At 47.3% G+C, this 7,043-nt stretch overlaps 1 pseudogene; it reads right to left on the bottom strand.

Annotated features, from left to right (window-relative positions):
• Positions 1-3,305: 3,305 nt before the first annotated feature.
• On the bottom strand, positions 3,306-3,424 carry LOC118605997 (annotated as a pseudogene).
• Between the last annotated feature and the right edge of the window lie 3,619 nt (positions 3,425-7,043).

Here is a 7,043-nt window from a genome sequence, read left to right on the forward strand (position 1 = left end):
CTGAGGCTGAGGCTCGGCTTTCGTCTCTCAGAAGAGCTGTTGACCCCCGTCTGACCTTGCAGCTTTGTCATGGGGACCACGGAAGAAGGGGTGGGAGGGCGGGGCGGGGAGGTGGGAGGGAGAACGATGGGCGACCATAGATACGGGTGCCCCAAGATCGGAAGCAAAAGGAGCCCTGGTCACTTGTGAAGGCCATAAACTTTGTGCCCGTGGAATATTCTCCTGGAAGTGTTATTTTAAAAACGATCACTCTTTTTTAAAAAATTTATTTAAACGAACAGAAAAATGGAGGTTCTCTTCTCCTCAAGAGAGTAGAAATACATTTCTCTTGTTGTAGGCAAGGTGGATTTAGAGCTAATAACAACTGTTACACAAACTCCTTCAGGTAGAATTTAAGCTGCCTCTAGATTAAAGTTAATATTTGAGTAATTCTTGAATAAGAACGATCACGATTTAGCAGTTCTGGAGCCTCTAACCCCACTCAGTTTAGCCTCAAATTGCTACACTCATTTGAAAACATTTATCAGCTGCCGTTTTGTTTCGGGACGGCCAACGGCCCATGGGCTCACCCTGTGGCGTCGTGATACCTTTCATAGCCTAATGTGACCCCAGGTCTACCAACTCCTGTGCAGGTCACACACAAACATGCAGCGCGACAGTGTCAGGGAACCCAATTCCTTACCTTGTTTGGTCAACGAATGAGCATCGGCTTGGTCTTCAGTAAGGACTTGCTAAGCGCCAGGCCCTGAGCTCGGTAGCTGTCTACCCGCCTCTGCCAGACCCCTGAGGCCGTGTGACCTTCACCAGCGACAGATGAGAAAGCAAGATGAAGCCCGGGGCACAGAGCCCTGCAGCCAGAAAGCGAGATGGGGGCCCAGTGGGCCGCGAAGGGAAGGCCCGCCCTCCAGGACAGGGCGGGGAGCAGGGCCTGGCTCACTGCAGGTCCGCAGAGGCACGCGTGAACCTTTCGCCTGTCGGCCCCTCGGCCCCGGCTGTTGTGATGCTGTCTGTCCCGGCCCCTCGTCTTAGTGGGGGACACCTGCCTTTCCTCTGTGCTCTGTCCAGGCACCGCTTCCTTTCTACGACCAGCAAACGCAAACTGTTGTTATTTTTTAGTGTTCGAGGTAAAGAGAGAGAAAGGACTTGCTCTCTCCTAAGTGCTGTGCGTCTGTCCCCAAGTGTAATCAAACCTCTCCGGCTTCAGGGTTGGAGATATAGTCCCGTGATGGAATGAAGGTCGTTCCATAATTTGGGGGGTGCGAAGATGGCCACAGCTCTCGGAAGCACCTTTGGTGACCAGGGGTGCCTCTTCCTCACCCCTGCACTCTGGGGTCACCGCGACAGACGCTACGGTGTGAGTTCCCTAGACCTCAAGAGGCTTTGCGGCCTCTGCCCTCGGGCTGGGAGCCCTCTGCCACCAGGTCCGAGGTAGCCTGCCGGAGGATGACAGATGTGTGAGTGACCCCGAGCTCAGCTCAGCCCCGTGGGACACCCTCACTGAGCCCCAGCTCAGACCACGACAATCGTGCGCTGAATGAGAGAGTCGTTTTAAACCACTCCGCCTCGGGGATACTTCTTACGCAGCAGCAGATAACCGGTGCACAGGGCAGGTCGTGGAAGCAAAGCCCGGTTCATGGGAACTGACGCCGGGTCCTCTCCGGTTCCTGCTGCACGTCCACCCATCCCCCACCTCCCTCGGCAATCCCACCCCGTCAGCCCCCATGGTCGCCCCAGCTCCAGCTCAACATGGCCTGTCAGAGCCAGAGCTCACGATCACCGGGGGACTGGTCCTGGTGTCTTTTCGACTCACACATCCCCTGAACCCAGGTGGCCTGGCTCGGCTGCCGGAGTCACGTGGCCCCTGCGGGCAGCAGGCGTTGTGGGCGAGGGGTGGGGGGTGGGGGGGGTGGGGGAGCCTGTCTGAGGAGGGACTCATGGTGGGGTAGGCAATGGAACGCCACATTGCATCATCCATGTGAGGGAGAGACTGTCCTGCGGCTGAAGAAGCTACGGTAAGAATAATTTCACTGACTTGCGCTGAGTCTTATTAAGCGTGAGCTGATGAGCCGGTGTCTCGCAGTTCCCACTTGCTTAAATATCAGAGAAAGGCATCCATGTGTCTTCATCACCAGATGGGGCAAATCTCACCGGACTTCACCTGGGTCTAGACCAAGCGCGAAGGCCCAGAACGTGACAGCCCCTGGCTTCTCTTTCGGTTTATTTTTCTTTTGGGGGCGGTAACTTCTTTCCCTTCCTTTTCCTACCGGCCCTTCATGCCCCCTTCTACAGCATCTCCCCGGGGCGGCTGTGCTAACGACCTCATATACAGTCTCCTTGCTCAGGTCATAATACACGAGCACATAAAGGGTTTTAATAATAACGTTTACAAAAATAAGGTCATATTTTACATAGATTTCTGCATCTAGTTTTCTCAAAAAAGTCAACAGTCACAGCTCTAATTTATTCTTATTAATGGTTACATAATATTCTAAGGCGAGAATTACTACGCTTATTCAAGCCTCTCCTGCTGATGGATATTCGCTTTGTTTCCACAGGTTTCCAGGACTGTGATTCTCGAATATAAAGCCTTATGTACTGCTGCTTTTATTTCTACGCGTTAGATCCGCAAGCATGAGATTACTGCTGGGCTGAGGGTATACGTGTATTATTTTAATGGATGTTGCCGTATTGACTTTTGATTAATTATAACCAGCCATTGAGTGCTCATTTCTCCATAGTCCCGAGAGCGAGAAGTGTTATTGCTATTTTAAAATTTTGCTAGTTTTATAGTTATGAAGAATTACATCACTGTTATTATAAATTATATTTCCCATGCTACTAGAGCATTTGAGAATCTTTAAAAAAAAGTTGCGTTTGTCACTTGTATTTGCTCTTGTGTGAATTGCTTTTCTATATCCTTGGTCTATTTTTTTGGGGGGGGGCAATTATCTTTCATCAATTTGTCAGAACACTTTGTATATAATAGATACTGAGTCACTGTCTTGTCTCTGAATTGCAAATATATATAACTGACACCTCGTTTAAGGTAACTTTTGCCATAAATGATTTTAAGTGGTTTAATACTGACAAATGTATCTGCTTTACTTTTTAAAATAGCTTCTGAACTTTCATTCTTGGGTAAAAGTGTGTGTGTGTGTTTTTTTACACTGCTTAATTTTTATGTAGCCTTTTTTAAAAAAGGAAAAAGATAAAAGTTTTTTGTGTTTTTTTTTTTTTAAATTTTTTTAGGCGAGGCAACCCTTGGTTGACCTCACAGATTGCAATCCCTTATTTATTATTTTTTACGCCTACAGCACCTGATCTTCCTAGGTGGTCTCCCATCCAAATACTAACCAGGCCTGACCCTGCTTAACTTCCAAGATCAGACAGGATTGGGCTTGTTCAGGGTGGCATGGCCTTAGACTTGTGTATGTGTGTGTGTGTGTTTTTTTGTCTTGTTCTTATATTTATGTCTTTATCTGGAATTGATCGCTGTATAAGTCATAAGCTTAAAGGTCATTTAATTTATCTTTTCCCATTAGTAAAAGATAATGTTTTCCACACATTTGATTCTTAAACATATGAGGATCTATTTCTGCTTTCTGTTTGGTTCTAGATTTAGTTTCCTCTTCTGATCCCAATAGCGTATTTATTTGAACAGAGTGGCTTTTTGTTATGTCCTGATCTGGTGATGCAAATTCCACTAACTACTCTTTTTTAAAAAGTTGGTATTCCCAGAAATTTATTATTCCAAACAAGCTTTGTAATTGTTTTATCCAATTATTTGTCTTAAAAAAAACTTCGTTAGTATTCTATTTGGAATTGCATTAAGTATATACATTAATTTGAGAAGAGGTTACTTTAAATAAATATTATGTCTTCCCATCCAAAAATAGGGTACGATGTTCCCTTTATTCATGTCTCGGTTTTTGTCATTTGATAAGATTTTATTGTTTTTATGTAAGACCCTTTTTTTTCTTGTTACATTGTATTCCTAAATATTCAATAGCTTGGGTTGCTGCTGTGCATAATTTTTTCCCATTTCTAGTTACTTAAGGCTAGAAGAGAGGACTTGTCAATATTTGTACATTTATTTTAAATTAAACTATATCACCAAATACTCATTAATTCTAGTAACTTTTACTAATTTCTTGGGTTTCTAAGTTTATAGTTATATCAACAAAATAGACAAATTTATCTGTTTTTCTAAGGTTCAAACCAGAATTATACTTTTTTGATCTTATCGCGTTTGCTGGAACTGCCAAGACCATGTTCAATAATAATAATGGATAGTATCATTCTTGTTTAGTTCTTGATTTAAATGAATAAGGTCCTAGAAGTTCACTCTTTAGAAAAATAGTCTGTTGGATCTTGGTCTTTATTTCTAAAGTTCCCACGATCTATTCTTAAGAAGTTTTTAGAAAAAGATACTATATTTTTGTCCAGTGCTTTTTAGGCATTGTGTGTGTATGTAATTTTTTGTTTGAATTGCTCTAACTTTGTTTTTCAAGGTGACGCTTTTATGCTTGGAAACTTACACAGGCATATAGTCCGTCCCTTATTGTTTCTTATTTGAATTCATTTCTATGGTTTTTCAAAGACATAAATCAAGCAAAGTGTTGTTGGGATGTGATAAAACACTGTATCCTTTAAAATATCATATTTTAAAAGACTAATGTCATGGGAAGAGAATTGTGAAAGAGTTAAAGTGGGCCAAAAAAAAACAACTAGGATTCAAAACCATATACAGCATGATTCTAATTCTTTAAAACAAAACAAAACAAAACAAAACAATTTATACATGAAAAACCTCAGAAAGAAAGTACCTAATGTCCATGGAGATAAGGTTGGTTTTAATATGGTTTCTCATGGTTCCATGTATTTTCAGGATTTTCTACAATAAACTGGTTATGACGTTACAATCAAGAGGAAAACCACATTTCAACTTTGAGATGTCAGTGGTGAGAACCGTGTGTCTCCCTGGGGTGCGGTCGGCGTGCAGGGTGCTCACTGCACAGCCCTGGTGGAGCTCAGCGGAGGGCTCGGGCCCGCAGGTGCTGCTCGGCTTAGGGGCCCCACGGCCTCCCTGTGGGTCCCATGATAAGGACCCGCATTGCAGGATTTTATCCAAAGTCCCTGCTGTCCCTCTGGCCCAGGACGGTGCCACCCGATGGGAGAGTCTCTGCCACCCGGTGCAGGATGGCGGAGCAAACGGGGACCAGGAGGCTGGCTCAGCGTTGGCTCGGTCCTTCTGCTGCTGTGTCGCTTTGGGCAAGTCACTCGGCCTCTCTGAGCCACGAAACAACTCCTCGCTCATGAAACGGGGGAAATCATGCCAGGTCTTCCTCGTACAGTTGGTGGTGTGGCTCAAAACCCTTCTGAAAGGTCACACGGGTGGGGGCAGCTTTACGAACCACCCGGCGCAAACCCAAGGGGCTGTTCTTGCCTCCACTGAGAGGGTTCTTTGTCACCGTCTGAACGACCCGATTGCAAAACGATTCCTCTTTAATTGGGCTCATCTGAGTAGGTTAAATAATAATAATTACCGAGAGTGGTAATCACATCAAGGACAGCTCACCACGCTGCTGTTACATAACCGAAGCTTCTCTCCAACGCCCCGGTCGGTCGGCAGGACCTCTCCCACTCGCCCGCATGTGACTCAGGGATCACGGATCAATCCTGTGCTTGGAGGAAGTCATCCTCGCCTTGGTCTGCACACCAGCCGCAGGGCGAATGTATACGGGTTGCTTGACCCCCCTTAAAACACAGGGTCGCTGCTCCGCGTTCGGGTGAGCCGTCGGGTGAGGGGTTCAAAGGCCAAAGGGCGAGGGGAACCGATGCTACCGCCCGTTCTTTCAGCCAAAATGCGTTCAAAGCGCCCCTCCCCCCCCCCAGCACAGATTCGCCCTGCGCAGCCGTCCAAGGTCCCTTTCGGCTACAGTCCCTGGTGCGCCAGCTCTGGAGCTGGTCTCCTGTCCAGCTCCCCGGAGAGAGTCAGCAGGGTGGCCTGGCCTGGGCCCCCATTTGGGCTTCTGCTCCCAGTCTGGGCCTCACCCCCCTCAGTAAGCCTCTCCACTGATTGGACATCCCTCCACCCCTACCCCGGTCCATCATTTCACCCCATGAAAGCTGGTTGCTAGGAGGCAGGTGGGAAGCGTGCTTCAGGGCTGCCGGGGGCTGCAGAGGCCGGTGCTGAGGCCGGGCGGGGGGCGGGGCAGGGCTGGCTTCGCCCTCCTCAGTGCCCTCTGCTCGGCCTGTCACCCACCAGAGCGGGGGCCGGCTCCTAGTGGCTCCCCTTCTCCCACAGGTCAGGAACACGACCGCTCACCGGTCGCTGGTCTATTTCATCCATCGCAGGGACCCTGTCATTCTGGACAACTTAGGCCCCCTCGTTTGGGAAAAATTTCTTGAAATGCTTTTTTTTTCTTTTCCTTTTCCACGGGCCTCCCACAGTCGACCTTCCGTGTCCTTGTCTTTCTGCCCTGCAGCTTCGCTTCCTCTTTGGCTTTCCTTCCCGGGAGTCCTTCGACCTCGTTCTCCAGTTCTTCTCCTGAGGGTTTCATGACCACGATCAAACTTTTAACTCATGAGGACTGTTTGTTGTCTTCTAAACATTCCTTTTGTCTGCCATCTGGGGTGTGTGTGTTTGTTGTTTCATGAGTAGAATTAATATTTCTTTCAGGGCTTCAGGAAGAATGGTCGTTTTCCTTCCGCCGCGTAGGCTGTTTTCTTCTGGCTTATTTATTTGCTCGGGTCTCTGTATTTTGCCGTCCGAGATGCTCGGTCGTCTGCCCCCATTGAAGAATGCGGTTCTGAAACTGTGCTTGGAAGTCCTGGGCACGTAGGTGGGCTCTTAGACCTCTTTTGGGGCGAGCCCCCAACCCAGTCTTTAGGTCTTTATTTTGGTGCTGGCGGTAATTCCAAAAGGCTATGAAGATACTGCTGGGGCTTTTTTCACTAGCTACTTTTTACTTTAGAGCTTGGCCCACGAACCCAAATAGCATTAACAAGCGTTTGAGAGCGGATTCACGCAGAACGTGACA

This window comes from Rousettus aegyptiacus, unplaced genomic scaffold, assembly GCF_014176215.1.
Source record: "Rousettus aegyptiacus isolate mRouAeg1 unplaced genomic scaffold, mRouAeg1.p scaffold_m13_p_7, whole genome shotgun sequence".
In the NCBI taxonomy this organism is placed as follows: domain Eukaryota; kingdom Metazoa; phylum Chordata; class Mammalia; order Chiroptera; family Pteropodidae; genus Rousettus; species Rousettus aegyptiacus.